A 17,927-nucleotide genomic window follows, 5' to 3' on the forward strand; every position below is an offset into this window, starting at 1 on the left:
CAGGCTCAAGGAGGGAGAGAGGAGAGATTTTTCTTCTTTGTTCTGGCTCTAGCTTCACTATCCTGGCTGCCTTACCAGCTTATCAATGTCCTTCCCAAATAGTGGCACCCAGAACTGGAAAAATAATGCCTTTTATGAATTTGGAAGATAGCTACTTATTTTCCAAATATCAGGTTACAACTTACCCTGTTCGCAGTTCTTGAAGGGTAGAGCATGGAACATAAGTGGGGTAGCTAAGGGGCACAGTGGATAAAGTGCTGAGCCCGAAGTCAGGAAGACTCCTCTTCCTGAGGTCAAATCTGGACACTTACTAGCTGGACATATGGGTCTTTTATTGCTGAGTCATTTTCAGTTACGTCTGACTCTTTGTGACCTCGTTTGGAGTCTTCTTGGCAAAGATACTGGACTAGAATGGTTTGCCATTTCCTTCTCCAGCTCATTTTATAGATGAAGAAACCGAGGTAAGCAAAGTTAAGTGACCTATCCAGGGTCACACAGCTATCACGTGTCTGAGGCTGAATTTGAACTCAGGTCTTCCTGACTCCAGGCACTGCTCTCTATTCACTGGGCCACCTCACTGCATCATTAAGTGCTCCACTAGCTGTGTGACCCTGGGCAAATCACTTAGCCCTGTTGCCTCGGTTTCCTCACATGCAAAATGAACTGGAGAAGGAAATGGCAAACCATTCCGGTATCATTGACAAGAAAGCCCCAAATGAGGTCATGAAGAATCAGATATGACTGAAAATGACTGAACAAAAACACAGAACACAAATAGGAAATGCTGTCTTGATTTCTGATTAAGAGTCCTCTCCCTGTTTAAAAAACAAATTTTTAAAAAATGCCTTATGTTAAGATAAAGAATTTCCAAAAGTTTTCAATTACTATGTCAGAAACTACTTTGCACCATTTTCAGGCTCTTCATTTTAATGCTTATCTTGAATAAAGGAGTCTTTGAGAGAGCTGTGATGTGGTAGAGAGAGAATTGGGCTTAGAGTCTAAACTTAAGATCTGAGTTCCAGTCTCTTTTCCGAGGCTGGGTGACCTTGGGTGAGTCACTTAACATCTTGGCTTGTTTTCTCAACTATGAATTAGTGCTAATGCCTGCATTACTTAATATCGCAGGGTTATCATGAAGATCAAATGAGATAATGAATGCAATGTACTCTGTAAACCTGTTTGGGGTCAGGGCCATGGGACAAATGATTAGCAATCACCCTGCGTCCCAGTAAGGAGACTGGTATGTCCTGGTATGTCCTATTATTTTTTAGTCCTTTCCGAATTCATATGAGGCTCCATCCCAAGAGGAAGTTAGGGAAATGCTGCAACACTTTGTAAAGTTCTCCCCAAGCCTTCTTTGTGCTGGTGACAGGTGTATTGGGGCAGCTAGGCATTAGAGCGGATGGAGGGCCGCGCCTGGAGTCAGGAAGACCTGAGTTCAAATTTGGCCTCAGACACTTACCACCTGTGTGACCCTGGGAAAGTCACTTAACCCTGTCTACCTCAGTTTCTTCATCTGTAAAATGAAGTGGAGGAGGAAATGATGAACCACTCTAGTATCTTTGCCAAGAAAATTCCAACTGAGGTCACAAAGAGTTGGACACAGCTTAAATGATTGAACAACTGGTGTATCGCTGGACCTAGCTTTGCCTTACCTTGTTTCTTCTTTATCATAAGATTTTAATAGTCCGTGAGATTATTTACTGCCTCCCTCCCCCCACGGCGTCATATCTCTGATTTGATAATGGAGTCTATTAGAAAAATGGGATTCAACATACCTGTATTCATGTATCCCCACTCTGAGAAGAGAGCTGGGAAAGAAAACTGTTTACAATCAGATGGAACATCTGGCCCAGGGCACAGAGAAGATTAGTAGAAAGCAACCGGCACGGTGAAGGGTCCTAGAGATGACACCCTATCAGGAACTGGGGCTTTTTAACCTGGAGAAGGAAAGATTCAGGGAAAATATGATATCCGTCTTCAGGTATTTGAAGCAGATTTATTGGCTTGGTTTTAGTAGGAAGAAATAATATCAATGGCTAAAAGTCACAAGGAGGTGGATTTTTATTGAATGTATATATATATATATATATATGCACACACCTGTATATCTCTATATAGAGAGATCTAGTTATATAGATCTATCCATCTATCTACACATACACACTTCCTTACAATTAGAACTGTCCAAAAGCAGGATGAGATGCTTCAGGATAGCCTTTTGTTAGGCATATAGTACTAAGGATTCCTTTTGGGTGTGGATTGGACTACATGGCTTCTGAAACCCCTTCTAAGTGAGATTCAGTGAGGTGGTGATGAAGAATCAAACAATCTGTCAATTAGCAAGCATTTATTAAGTGCCTATTGTGTGCCAAGCACTGTGCTAAGGCACAAGGGATATAAGTGCAAAGAATGAATCCCTTCTTGCAATGAACTTACATTCTAGTGGGGGAGATATTATGTACATATATAAATATGTATGCAGCATAAATACAAAGTTAATGAATACAGATGTTCACAAGGCAGTTAAATACAAGGTAGTTTGGGAGGGAGAAGGAGGTCACAACTGATCAGGAAAGCCTTCATGAAGATGGTGCATGAGTAGCATCTTAAAGGGAGAGATTTAAGAGGTGGAAGTGCATGGAGGATGGCCAATGTAAAGGCATGAAAACTGAAGATGTGGAGTATTAGACATGAGAGGCAGGGAGAAAGCAAGGGGGAAAGAGAATGAATTTGGATTTAGACATACTGAGTTTCAGATGTATGCCTAGCACACAGTGGGTACTTAATAAATTGACTGATTAACTGTAGGATATCCAGTCTGCAATGTCCATTAGGCAATTGGCAATCCAGGACTGAAGCCTGGGGGAGAGACTGGGACTGGGACTAGACATATGGATCTTTTGTTGTTGAGTCATTTTCAGTTATGTCTGACTCTTCATGACCCCATTTTGGGTTTTCTTGGTAAAGATACTGGACTGGAATGGTTTCCCATTTCCTTCTCCAACTCATTTTACAGATGAGGAAACTGAGGCAAAGTTAAGTGACTTGCCCAAGGTCACACAGCTATCAAGCGTCTGAGGCTGAATTTGAAGTCAGGTCTTCCTGACTCCAGGTCCTGCTCTCTGTCCACTGCACCACCTAGCTGTCCTGCATCATGTATATAGAAATGATGGTTAAACCCGTTAGATCTGATGATGGATAGAAGGAGAAGAGGAGTGAATACAGGAGGGAACCTTGCGGAATATATACCCAGTTGGGGACTTAAAATGGATAAAGTATCAGCAAAGGAGAATGAAAAGGAGTGGTCAGATGGGTAGGATGCTAATAGTAATCAAGGTGGGACTTTTTGCTGTTGACCTTTAATGATTCTGGCCTTTGTCTGAATGGGGCAGATAAAGTGGGATGTTTTTGTGTTTCTCAGCACTGGGACATTTGGGAGCCATTGATTTGTATCTGATGTGATATTGGGGGCGGGGAACTTCTCCATGCCCAGCCTGGGTGAGGTTGCGGCCCTGAACAGGATATATAAGCGCAGAGGTTAGTGTTCTGTCTTGGACCTCTGAGCCACAGCAGGAGTGGTGTGTGACTCTGGGCCAGCCGTTATAATGAGCTCCCCGGCTGTACACTCAGATGTTGATAACTATGAATTGTATTTGGTCTGTAATTCAGGGAGCTGGTTTTTCCCCCTAAACTAAGTAAATTATATTTTTATGCTGGATTAAAGTAAGATTGTTAACCCCTTAACGTTGCTTTCCTTAATAAAGCAGATGAAAAGGACCTGGGCTTGCAGCGTTCTGTGAGCTGGCTGTTGGCTTTACACCATCACGGCAGCTGCTAGACGGATTGTTCATACGGTTGCACGAGTGTATAGAAGAGGAGAGTGGTTCAACGGGGTCAAGTACGGCAGATAGGTTGAGAAAGAGTCGGACCAAGAAAAAGCCATCAGGTTTGTCAGTAAGGAGATCATTGGTAACTTTGAACAGGGCACTTTCAGTTGAGTGATGAGGTAAAAAAAACATTTCGATAAGAGTCGGGTGAATGAGAGAGGGGGACATGGAGGCCATGAATATGGATGACTTTTTCAAGGAGTTTCACGAGGTATAAGATGATAGTGAGGAGATGGTAGAGCCTAGTGAAGGATATTTAAGGATGGCAGACGCTTGGTATGTTCGAAGGCACTAAGGAAGGAGCCACTTGTTAGACATGAGAGGATGATGGAGGCTGCAATCTGCTAGAGGAGATGGGAGGAGAGGGGATCAAGTGTATAGGTAGAAGGGTTAGCTTTGGCAGGAAAAATAATTACTTCCTCATCAAATCCTGGGGACAAGGAAGACAATGGGAGGTGAGATCAAAAGATTTTGAAAAGAAAAGAAGGAGAGAAAAGAATGTTCACATGAAATGGCCTCAATTTTCTCAGTTAAGTAAGAAGTAAGGTCCCCAACTGAGAGTGAGTGAGGAGGAGAAAGTGTAGGGGAGCTTCAGGAGGGAAGAAAAAGACTTGGAATAGCTTCTGTGGGGAATGAGATAGAATAAAGTGCTTTATAAACACTATAGCATAAAGTGCTATATAAATGCTAAATAAAGTACTACCATTCTATTCTTATATAATAATGTCTAGTATTCATATAGCACTTTAAGATTTACAATGCACTTTACACGTATCAGTTCATATTATCCTCACAGCAACACTGGAAGGTAGATGCTTTTGTTATCTCTATTTTACAGAAGAGGAAACTGAGGCAAATAGTGGTTAAGTGATTCATCCAGGGTCACACTGCTAGTAAGTGTCTCAGGCAGGATTTCAGCTCGGGTCTTCCCGACTCCAGGTCCAGTACTCTGTACACTATGCCTCATAGCTCTGACCCCTAATACGCAAATCCTCAGGATGAGGATGAGTGTGGGATGATCTGAGTCAAACGGAGCTTCAGTCCTCTGGAGTATGGCCCCTTCACACTTGATTAGCAGTCAGAGGAGTCAGGGGAAGCAGAGCCGCTTCCTCTTCACCTAGACGCTGTGAAGTAAGTCTGTCTGCCCGAGGCACAAGTACGTAATTAGAGGCTTAATTGGCTGTATCTCTCCAGGGGCTAGATCTCTCTTCTTTAAGGGATTGAATCACAGCCGTACTCTGTCTGGAGGTGGTCCCTCAGGGCCGCAGGTTGGAATGTGTTTGGTGTTCTATGCTGTCAGCCTCCCCCATTCAACCCATAAAGGGAGGGATTGCATCAACGCTTAACTTTCCCCTATTATAGTCTGAGCGAGAAAGTCCTAAGTCTGCAGCAGGAGGGTGTCTGCTCTTATATGGTCCTAGTATTGTACCTACTGTCAATCAGATCGAACCCGCTTCTGTCCTGGGGATGGCTGGAGCCAAACAGAGCAGGCTAGAGACAGGAGAGGCAGGAGTCAAACGGAAGTTTAACTTCAAAGTGAGGGAAAGCGCTTGCAAGCAAGGAGGCAGATTAAACACATGTGCCAGGCCCTGTCCCTGGTGGAGGGACCCAAGGCAGTGTGGGGAGATCTCGCACTCACAGCAATGGTTGCGCAGTGAGCTGTAGCCCTGACAATGAGGGGTAACAGCAGCAACGTGACCAGTCTGATGCATAGCAAGGCTTCATGACCAGAACGTGGGTACTTGTCTGACCTTGTCCGGAGCTTGTCCGAGCTCAGAGAGTACCTGGTGCTGATCAAAGCAATACAAGAATTATGGGATTTTCTTTGTTATTGCTCAGACCAAAACACCCCTCCTTGGCTGCCACTCCCCTATATTTCTTTTCTTCCTCTGTTAGAAAGAATATAAGCCACCTGGAATCAAGGACTCTTAATTTTTTGTATTTGTGTCTCTGGTAGTTTTGTATAGCACCCAGCATATAGTAAATGTTTAACAAATAAAAAAAAAATAATGATGGGATTTTACCAGAGGGTGAAATCATCCAGAAGGTGAGCACAGAGGATTGCTGTGATGCCAAGCTCAGGGCACAGCCTGATTGCTGGGCCTTAGCTCTGGTAAACAGGGCATCTCCTCATATCTTGACACTACTCTATGCCCAGAATCAGTTTTGTCCAGTAAGGCTGCCTAGGTGTTGTGATCCACCTCACTGAATGATTTGATAAGTAGAGAAATAGCCCAATTTCTCTTGCCTTTTGAGGTTGACAAGATACCTTCCTCACAGGTTGAGAAGAAATATTATTATCTTTACACTCTCATTTTACAAATAAAGAAACAAGTTCAGAGAGACTTTTGTTCATGGTCATGCAGGTAGCAAATACTGATTTGAGGCAGCGGTAGTACAATAAAACCTGGAGTCTGGAAGATGTGAATTCAAATCCTGCCTCAGATACATACTAGCTGTGTGACCTTGGGCAAGTCACTTAACGCTGTCTGCCTCAGTTTCCTCATCTGTAAAATGGAGATAACAATAGCACCTCCCCCTCCCAGGTTGTTGTGAGGATCCAATTAGATAACTGTGAAGCTCTTAGCTCAGGCTCTGGCACAAAGGAAGCGCTATACAAATGTTAGCTATTAGCACTTATTATTAATAATAATAATAATCTTTCCAGTAATCTTCCCCATCCCTGCTATATATCATCCTGCTTCTCTGTCCTTAAGCCTTAGTATGACTGTGTGGCCTTGAAGCCTGTCCTGCAATGACAAATGAGACCAGAAAACATGAGCCAACCTACCGAGCAGCTCAGATGGGGGAACTGATGATGAAAAACACAGGAGGAGAAAAGTAGGAGAGGCAACTTCATCATCATCCACATCATCATTGACTTTCTGTGGCCATTTGGAGTTTGCAAGAAACATATTTGTAGGGGCAGCTAGGTGGCACAGTGAGTAGAGCACCCGCCCTTGAGTCAGGAGGACCTGAGTTCAAATTCGGCCTCAAACACTTGACATAATTACTAGCCTTGTGATCTTGGGCAAGTCACTTAACCCCAATTGCCCTGCCTTCCCCCCCTCCAAAAAGAAAAAGAAACATTTTTGTTAAATATGTAAAATTATATATATATATATATATATTATACATACAAGATTAGTCTTAATGTCATAATACCTTATAAGGACAACTTGAAAAAATTGGGCATATTTAGCCTAGAGAAGGGAAGACTCAAAGGCACACAAAGGCTCCTAGGGGGCCTTGAGTGTTTGAAGGGTTATTATGTAGAAGAGGCCACACATTTATTCTACTTGGTCTCAGAGGACAGAAGCAATGGCTTCGGGTACACACTGCATACAGTTATATTTAGGCTTCATGTCAAGAAAAACAAAGTGAAGAGTTCTCCTAAAGTGAAATGGCCTCTTCTGTAAGTAATTGATTCCTTCCCAATGGAGCTCCTTAAGCAAAGAAAGTTTGGCTTGCTAGACTTGTTGGGGTAGTTGTAGAGGGGATTCTTGCTCAGGTATGGGTTGGATGAGGTGGCCTTGGAGAGCCCTCCAACCCTGAGATTCTCTAACTTTATAAATTCTGTGATTCAAGGGACAGACTAGGAGAAGGAGAAAAGGACTTGGCAAGAGGAGAAGACTTGTCTACTTACCAGACTTGCTAAGAACATTTATGAAGTACCTAACTTATTTCAAAGAAGAAATAGGACCTAGGCATACTGTTGATCTCACGTGATTTTTGTTTTGATGGGATGTGGCTTTGGGAAGAGTCAATAGAACACATGGGGAGATGAAGTAGAAGGTGATAGGAGCAAAGGAGAGCCAGGCAATGCCTTGTGGACGAAAAATTAAAAATAGTCTTCTGGGAGGCTGAGACCGGAGGAAAATTGCTTGAATGACCTGTCAGGGAGAGGAAGCTGCAAATGTTCAAGATTTTTAAGGTAAAGCTCTGACCCCAAGGTAGAGGTGATGACTTCCTAGACTTTACAGATAAATTCAACTCAATTCAATGAACATTTATTAAGCACCTCCTCTGCATCAGGCATTGAGAATCCAAAGACAAAAAGGAGATGATCTTTGCCTTCAAAGAGCTGGGTACAGATAAATAATTATAATGCAATTTCATGAGACATCAGATTCTCGCAAGAAATCTGATCTAGTCCATGACTGTGTCTCCAGAGAAGGTTCGGATTTTGTCACCCATATTCACCCCCCCCCCCCAGCAACCCACGTGTCAGAGCTAGAACAGAACCTTAGAGATCCCTGGCTGTCCCCCATTCTTGGAATGCTCTCCCTCCTCACCTCTGCTTCTTTGAATCCCTGAGCTCCTTCAAGACTCAGCTCAAACACCACCTTCTTTAGAAGGCATTTCCCAGAACACCTAGGTACTTCTGAAGTATATACACATGTTTGTATACATATGCACATATGCATGTAGTTATACATACACATATATGCACATACATACATGTTGTCTCCTTCATTAGAATGTGGACCCCTTGAGGGCAGGGATTATTTTTGCCTTTCCTTGCACCTCCCACTCTTAGCCCAGCGCATGGCACATAGTAAACACTTGAGCAATGCTTGTGGGTTGTTTGATTATCTTCTAGCAGCTGGCAGCAATGCCTAGTTCCTTACACCCCAGATATTACACTTTAGAGCACACCAGTACGACCCAGCTTTCCTGAGTCTGCAGGTCTAACAGAACCAACGTATTTCTCAGATGGTAGAAATATACTGGGATCCTTTCAGGTCGGTAGGTACATAAGACACATAGAACAAGAATCTATTCGGAAAACCTGGGTTTGAATCTTAGACCTGTCTCTGAGTCAGACACAGTTTAATTTCGTTGTTGGGACTTAATGGGGGCAGCTAGATGGTGCAGTAGAGGGCCAGGCCTAGAGTCAGGGACACCTGAGTTCAAATCTGGCCTCAGACACTAGCTGTGTGACCCTGGCCAAGTCATTTAACTCTATTTGCCTCAGTTTCCTCATCTGTAAAATGAGCTGGAAAAGGAAATGGCAAACCACTCCAGTATCTTTGCCAAGAAAACCCCAAGCGGGGTCATGAACAGTCGAGTACAGCTGAAATGACTGAACATTAACAAAAAGGTTGGTTATGATAGAATCCCTACAACAGAAAGGATCCCTCCTTGTCTCTATATCTAGTCAACAAGGCGGGCGTAGGGGCTCCTAAGGTTTGGGGACATCCACCACGTCTGAAGGGCACTGACTCCACACAGGTGGGCCTCCTTATGCCCTTAGGTGACCAGGCAGCCACGTCAAGAGAGGTATAGTTTGAGCCCTACCTTCTCACAGCCAATAACATCCCAGCTTTTAGTTTGGTGGGTTGGGGGAAGGAACCCTTGTAGATATGTCTGTCCTATCACACTCAGTCAAGGTCACACGGCTAGTAAGGGACAGCGTCAGATCTTCCACCCCAATTTTCAGGCTCCAAGTGTTCTTTCCTCTACACAAGGCTACAGTTCCTGTTGGTATCAATTAGCTAATCAATAAGCATTTATTAAGCAGCGACTATGTGCTAGGCACAAGGGCTAAGGATGGTAAGCCCGCATGTGGGGAAAACAGCTGTGTACCCAAAGTAGGCCACACACATGGTGGCCCACAATGTAAATTATATGTAACCCCCTGCACTGAGGCAGCCTTGGGTTGTACCTTTGACAGTGAGGATCCAAGGCTTGGTGCTAGAAACTGGGTGTGTGAATCAAAAGAACTGTAGTTCTGGGGGAACGGTTTCTGAGTTTGTTAGAATAGGGGAAGTCATTCTGGAAAATGACACACAAGGGAGAGTGAGAGTATCTTTGGTCCTAGAGGTTTATTATAGTGACTGTGCATCTGAAGGTCTGTGGTCAACAGTCCAATTGAGTGTGAATACAGGGGCCTCCTGCGAGAGTGACTATATGTGCATTTTCCAACATGGCCATTGTGGGGATTTATTTTGGCTGGACTATGCACATATGCATTGAAGATTTTTTTTTGTTTATGTTTTTATTTTGCTCAATGGGGAAGGAAGGAAGGGTAGCAAGAAGGACAGATTAATAAAAGAAAAATTAAAAGAAATAAACCATTTTGGCAATTTGTGGGTGGGAGAAGGGGGGGTGAATGATAGGGGTGACCCCAAAAACAACATCAATAGACATTTTATTTAGTGCAAGTCCTGTGCTAGACTCTGGGGATACAAAGACAGAAGTAAAATAATTCCTGCCCTCAAGAGCTTACATTCTCTTGTGAACAATATCTCATCCCATGTAGTTGTCAATCATATTCTCCTATCATTTCTTCTCAAGCTATTCCTCTTATCCCTCCTTCTCCCACAAGACTGTCCCACCTCTTTTCACCAGTCTCATGATTCCCCAGAAGATACCTGATATGCTACTTCTTGCACCTAGGTTACCGCTGGAAATACTCTATGTGGTTGTGACATTGAAATGTTACATATAATTTCTGAAGAATCAAGGTTATGAGATCTAAAATGAATTAAAGCAGCAATCATCAAAACTACTTGGTACTGGCTAAGAAACAGAGTGGTGGATCAGTGGAATGGATTAGGTACACTAGACACAATAGTCAATGACTATAGTAATCTACTGTTTGATAAACCCAAAGACTCCAGCTTCTGGGATAAGAACTCACTATTTGACAAAAACTGCTAGGAAAACTAGAAAATAGTATGGCAAAACTAGGCACAGACCAACATCTTATAACGTGTACCAAAATAAGGTCAAAATGAGTACATGATTTAGACATAAAGGGTGATACTGTAAGCAAGCTAGGAGAGCAAGGAATAGTTTACATGTCAGATCCATGGAGAAGGGAAGAATTTATGACCAAACAAGAGATAGAGAACATTATGAAATGCAAAATGGATAATTGTTATTATATTAAATTTAAAAGGTTTTGCAGAAACAAATCCAATGCAACCAAGATTAGAAGGAAATCAGAAAGATGGGGAACAATTGTTATAGACTGTCTCTGATAAAGGCCTCATTTCTAAAATATATAGAAAAAATAAAATATATAGAGGACTGAGTCAAATTTATAGGAATACAAGTCATTCCCAATTGATAAATGGTCAAAGGATATGAATAAGCAGTGTTCAGATGAAGAAATTAAAGCTATCTATAGTCATATGAAAAAATGCTCTAAATCACTGTTGATTAGAGAAATGCAAATTCAAAGAATCTGAGATACCACCTCATACCTATCAGATTGGCTAATATGACAAAAAAGGAAAATGATAAATGTTGGAGAAAATGTGGGAATATTGGAATACTAATGCATTGTTGGTGGAGTTATGAACTGATCCAACCATTCTGGAGAACAATTTGGAACTATGCCCAAAGGGCTATAAAACTGTATGTGTATACATATGTGTATATGCATGCATGCATATGTATATATGTGTATACACATATACACACATATATACATGCATGTATATATACACATATATAATACATATATTATAAAATATTATATATACATACATATATATACACATATATACATATATACGTATATACACACATATATATATACATATATATACATATATATATATCCCTAAACCCTTTGATTTAGAAATACCACTACTAGGTCTAGTTCCCTGTATCCGTAGGGCAGTAATAACAATGTAGATGATAATTGTCAGAATGCCTATGTAGTTCTGTAACACTAAGTATACGAGACTCTCCACATAGAAGGTAGAAGTAAACCATTTATTCAGACACCAGAGAACCATATGCCACAAGCCATTTATCCAGTCTATCAGAGCAGTAAAACATTCAATATGCAATATCAAAACCTGGAGCCTCGTCATCCCAAAACCTCTCCGACCCCCTGCTGAGGTCTTCCCAAAAACAAACTCACAGTACAGCTAAGTCAGCCTGTTCAGTTCTAACCATCATGAGGGCGGCCATTAGCAGCCATAACTGTACTCACTTCTCTCTCTCTCTCTCTCTCTCTCTCTCTCTCTCTCTCTCTCTCTCTCTCTCTCTCTCTCTCTTCCCCCCACCCATTTCCTGTGACATAACTTCCTTTTCCTGTCAGGAAGCTCCTCCCATCACATGTGACTTCAGCTTCCTGTGACATAAGCGGGTCACATGGCCTATTAATGGGTGGGAAAGATCTTCAAATCTAAATTGCTACTACATTCTCAAAGAGATTATAAAAAAGGGAAAAGCAAAAAAGAAAAGAATTATCTACAAAAGTATTTATAGCAGCTCTTTTTGTGGTAGCAAAGAATTAGAAATTGAGGCGATGCCTATCAACTGGGGAATGACTGAACAAGCCATGGTATATGAATGTAATGGAATACTGTTGTGCTATAAGACATGATGAGCAGGTGGACTTCAGGAAAACTTGGAAACACTTACATGAACTGATAATGAGTGAAGTGAGCAGAACCAGGAGAACATCGTACGCAGCAATAGTAACATTGTATAATGACCAACTTTGATAGACTTAGCTCTTCTCAGCAATACAATGATCTAAAATAATTCCAAAAGACTCATGATGGAAAATGCTATCCACATCCAGAGAAAGGACTATGGAGTCTGAATGCATATCAAAGCATACTATTTTCTCTATTTTTTTTCTTTCTTGTGGTTTTCCCCTTTTATTCTGATTATTCTTTCACAACATGACTAATGTGGAAATATGTTTGATATGATTGACATATATAGCCTATATCAGATTGCTTGCCATCTTGGGGAGGGGGAAGAAGAGGGAGAGAGAAAAAATTTGGAACTCAAAGTCTTATAAAAGTGAATGTTGAAAACTATCTTTACATGTAATTGGAAAAATAAAATACTATTAAGTAGGAAAAAATTAAAAATAAAAAAAGAATCAAGGTTATGGGTGGTGGGAGATAGGAAAAGATGATGAATACCTCCTAGCTCTCTTTCCATTCACATAGTCACCAGGATAGGACTTTGAGACCTCGTCTGTAACCCACTGGAGTAATTGGTTGCACAGAGGATAGAGTGATAGAGGATAGAGCCTGAAGTCAGAAAGAACCGAGTTCAAGTCTGGCCTCAGACACTTACTAGCTGTGTGATATTGGACAAGTCACTTAACCCTGTTTACCTCAGTTTCCTGATCTGTAAAATGATCTGTAAAAGGAAATGGCAAACCATTGCCAAGAAACCTCAAATGAAGTCATAAAGGAGTTGGACATGACTGAAATGCTTGAACAACAAAAAGAAAATGAGCTGGAGAAGGAAATGGCAAGCCACTCTAATATCTTTGCCAAGAAAACCCCAAATGGGGTCATGAAGAGTCAGACACAGCTGAAGCAAATTAACAATAACAATGACAAACAACAACAATCTACTGGAGGGACTAGTGTCCCTTAATCTCCTAACATCAGGCTCAGCTGCCTGCTGTGGCAGTGGGAAAGGGAAGCACAAATTAGTGCCCTTAGATCCAAAGGCAGTTCAACTTTTTTAGCTGTTCAACCTTCTTGTGAACTGTTTCCTAGGAATGGATCTGTCTCTGATTCCTTCTCTGCTAGATCAATTCTGTCCTCGTCATTTTAAATCTCCCCTTACCTTGGTTGGCTTTCCTGACTGCACCACCTTGGTTTCATTCACACTGTCAGCTCCAAAGCTGCCTGATCCCTGGTCTTTCTGTCCCTGTGGGTCTATGCCTGTATACTCTTAGGAATGTGCTCAGATGCAGATAGGTGTGTGACATTCAGAGAGTATCTGCTATTGCAGTCAGGCACATTAATCTTGTCTAGGAATGGGGAACATGTGTCCTTTCTAAGTTCTTTAAGGAAAGGAATTACTTCTCCATTCTCAGCATCACTGCGTGAACACCTTGTGCCATGCTCAGTAAATATTTGCCCTTACTCAGGGTGGAGCTCAACAAATATTTGGCGATTGATTGATCCATCTGGCTTGTTTGTTGATCCTGGCGGAGTTGTTGCTGATTTAGGACCTCTGTTGTTCTTCAGAGAGACAAAGTCATGTTTCTATGTACTCCGATTGTGCTGGCTCATCTCATCCTGAAGGGCAGTCTGACCTCTGTGTCCTAGAGGTCATTCAGAGAGCAGTACCTGTCTTCTCTTTCCTTTGCTTTATTACTCACTATGGCAATGTTGCTGCTCTCCTTAGTACCTGTGTCCTGTTTCCTCTGTTTCCCTAGCCATCCCCACCTCTACCCCCACCCTTATAGACCATTCTTATTGCCATCTTGTTGTTTCAACAGGATAACCAATCAACGATCAACATGCATATATTAAGAACTTACTATTTGTCAGGCACTGTGTCAAGTACTTGGGGATACAAAGAAAAACTAAAACAGTTTCTACCAGGTATGAGAAAACAGCTACATTAATTGGTGAAACTATGGATTTGTCCAGCCATTTTGGAAAGCAATTTGGAACTGTGCCCCCAAATTTATTGAGCTATGTATACTCTTTGACCCACCTATACTACTACTAGGCCTAGACCCCCAAAGAGATCAGAGAAAGAGGAAAAGGACCCATATGTACAAAAATATTTATTTGTGTATATATATATATATATATTTGTGTATTTTATACATTTATATGTAGTGTCAAAGAACTAGAAACTCCAGGGAATGCCCATCAGTTGGGGAATGACTAAACAAATTATGGTATATGAATGTAATAAAATGCTATTGTGTTATAACAAATGATGAAAGGGATGGTTTCAGTGAAACTTGGGGAAGACTTGTATGAACTGATACAGAGTGCAGTGAGCAGAACCAGGGAAACAATTTATACAATAACAACATTGTAAAGACCAACAATTCTGAAATACTTAAGAACTCTGATTAATTCAATGACTAACCACAATTCCAGAGGACTCGTGCTACTCCTGACAGAAAGTTTGTAGATTAAGGATATAGAATGAGACATATTTTTTGGACATGGCCAATTCTGGAATTTGTTTTGCTGGACTATGCAAAAATAGGGTTTTGTCATAAGGGCTTTCTTTTTCTTTTTTTTTTGGTGGGGGAAAGTGGGAGAAAGAAAATCTATTTTTGTTCATTGAAAAGAATTAAATTTGTATTAAAAATAAATCCTTACCCGCAAGGAGCTTACATTCAGTATATCTCTCTGTGTGTGTATATGTGTGTGTATATATATATATATATATATATATATATATATATACACACACACACACATATATATACACATTTACATACATATGTATGTGTATATACACATACTATATATTATATATGTATATAATATACATGTATATGTGTATATGTAAGATACAAAGTTGTTGTTGAGTCATTTGAGTCATGTCCAATTTTCCATGACCTCATTTGGGTTTTTTTTGTTTTGTTTTGTTTTTATTAGTTAATCGATTTATTTTTAGTTTTCAACATTCACGTCCATAAGTTTTAAATTTTCTCCCCCTCCCTTGCCCTCTCTCCATTTGGGGTTTTCTTGACGATGATACTGGGGTGATTTGCCATTTCCTTCTCCAACTCAGGTACCCAATAACCTTAGAGAAGACACTGGTATTTAAAGGATCTGCCTGCTGCAGAGGGTAGAGTTTGAGCTGAGTCTTGAAGGAAGCCAGGGATTCTAAGAGGCAGAGGTGAGGAGGGAGAGGCATGGGGAGACAGCCAGAACAAAGACAGAGAAATGGGAAATTAAATATCACCCGTGAGGAACATCCAGGGCTCCCATACTGTTGTACTGTGGAGAAGAGAGTAATGTGTAAGTATCCGGGAAAGGTATGAGGAGACCCAAATGCCATAAAGAGCTTTATGTGCCGAAGGAATTTATATTTGATTATAGAAGTAAGAGAAAGCTGCTGGAGCCTAATGTGTCAGATGGTATCATGATCCGGCGACTTTAGGAAATTTTCTTGTCAGCTTTATTTGGAACAGAGAAATGTGAGGCAGGCAGACTAGAAGGCTATTACAATGAGGCAGCTATTGCAATCATGTAAGGCGGTGGCTAAATGAGTATAGAGAAGGAGACGTACACAAAAGATAGTGTGGAGATAGAAATGACAAAATTTGGCCTCTGATTTGATATGTGGGATGAGATTGAAGAGTTGATAATGACACTATCAGGAGGATAGAGTGACTTCAGTAAAAATAAGGAAGTTCTCTAAGGGGAATGTTTACGGCAGAAAGTTGCGTCGTTTTTAATTTGTTGAGTTTGAGATGTTTCCAGGACATCCAATCTTAAGTGTCCCGTAAGCAGTTTTTGATGAGCTCAGGAAAAGAAACAAGGGCTGACTATGTAAATCTGGGAACCATCACTAAATAGAGATCATAAAAAAAAACCCATGGCAGTTGATGAGATAACCAAGCAAAAACGTACGGAGAGTAAAGGGAAGAGGGCCCAAGATAGAGGCTTGCAGACACCCGAAGTTAGTGGGTATGTCACGGGTGAAGCTCCAGCAAAGGGACTAAGAAGGATTAGTGATGTAAGCGGGGGGAGGACCAAGAAGATAGGGCCATAAAAACTCAAAGAGAAGAGAGTCCTAAGGAAAAAAAATGGTGTTCAACAACATCAAATGCTTCGAAGAGATGAAGAAGGATGAGGATTGTGGAAAGGCCATTAGATTTAGCAATTGGGAGATAAATGGCAACTTTGGGGAGAGCGGTTTCAGTCAAATGATGAAGTCAGAACGGAGATTGCAGAGGGTTTGGAAGAGAGAAGAGAGGAAATGAAATATATGTATACATACATATGTGTGTGTGGATATATATATATATATACACATATACATACACACACACACACACACACACACACACACACACACACACATATATATATTTCCTAGGAGTTTAGTGAAGGGGAGAAGAGATTTGGAACCATAGCTTGTGGACATAATAGGCTTAAGAAAGAGTTTTTAAGGAGAGGGAAAACATTGGGCATATTTTGAAGAAGCAGGGAAAATCAGTAAATCGGGAGTGATTGAAAATTGGAAGATGATAGTGGGGGCAACTTGCCAGAGAAGACAGGAGGTAATGGGATTGAGAGTGTATATATAGAAAGACTGGCCGTGGCAAGGTGAAGGGCTATCTCTATCATTAGAGATTGGTGTAAAGGAGAGGAGAACGTAGTGGAATGAGGTAAGGAGGATACAAGATGAGGAGGAGGAGGGGAAGAAAAGGAGTTTGAGATGAATGACTTCAATTTCTTGGGGGGGGCGTGAAGCATGAGATAAGGTCCACAATCCAGACAGTGGGGGAAGTGGATGCTGTTGTACATTTGAGAAGAAAATAGATTTATAATAGCTGCTGTGGTGAGTGGGATAGAGCATCAATTAAGGAGGAGTATAAGCTTCAGTGAAGTCCTAGGTGAGATGAGATAAATGTAAATTTGTAGTGGGTGCAGTAAGCATGGTGGTGTGACTTCTTCCAGCCCCATTCAGCAGTTCCTGAATAGGAGCAAAAGAAGTGGTGGGTGGTGGGAGAAATCCAGGTATGGGGTTTGGCAAGGTGTGAGTTCTGTTAAGACAACAGGACAAGAAAGAAAAGCATTTGAGAATAGACAGCAGTTTAAAATTGAACTGCTTTTTTCAAGGGGTCAAGATTTGGAAGGAAGGAGGGTATCACTAGAGCAGAAGTGATAGCCTTGGAACCTACCAAGGAGTGAAGATTATCAGGAAAATGAGAGATGAAATAATCAGAGATGATCAGGTAACAGAATTTTGAGGTTCTTGAACATGGAAATGGAGCACTTGTGGGTGATTGCATGATCAAAGGCTTCTCCCCTTAATTCGGTCCTAGACCCTTGTTTCCCATAAACTGACTTGGCATGGGTGGGTGGCACTCTCACATCCTTCCCTCTTTCTCTCGGTTCTACTTTTTCACTTCCCAAGGGGAACCTGGTCTCTCATAGAATCACAGACCTAGATTGACCTCACAGATCTTCTAGTCTGGGTTTCTTAACCTTTCTTATGTCGTGGACTCCCTTGGCAATCTGGTGAAGCCTGTGGGTTCCTGCTCAGAATAGTATTTTGGTAACTACCATTCATAACAGAAGGAAATACAAAATTTCAGTTAGAGGT

The 17,927-nt window shown here is 41.4% G+C and overlaps 1 protein-coding gene across 1 annotated transcript in view; it reads left to right on the forward strand.

The window, feature by feature from the left end:
- The window catches only part of KCNIP3 (potassium voltage-gated channel interacting protein 3), a gene marked incomplete at its 5' end in the record, with an annotated part of 85,529 nt that overhangs the window by 49,065 nt on the left and 18,537 nt on the right, over window positions 1-17,927 (forward strand). The window lies entirely within an intron of this gene.

Source organism: Trichosurus vulpecula, chromosome 3, assembly GCF_011100635.1.
Source record: "Trichosurus vulpecula isolate mTriVul1 chromosome 3, mTriVul1.pri, whole genome shotgun sequence".
Taxonomy (NCBI): domain Eukaryota; kingdom Metazoa; phylum Chordata; class Mammalia; order Diprotodontia; family Phalangeridae; genus Trichosurus; species Trichosurus vulpecula.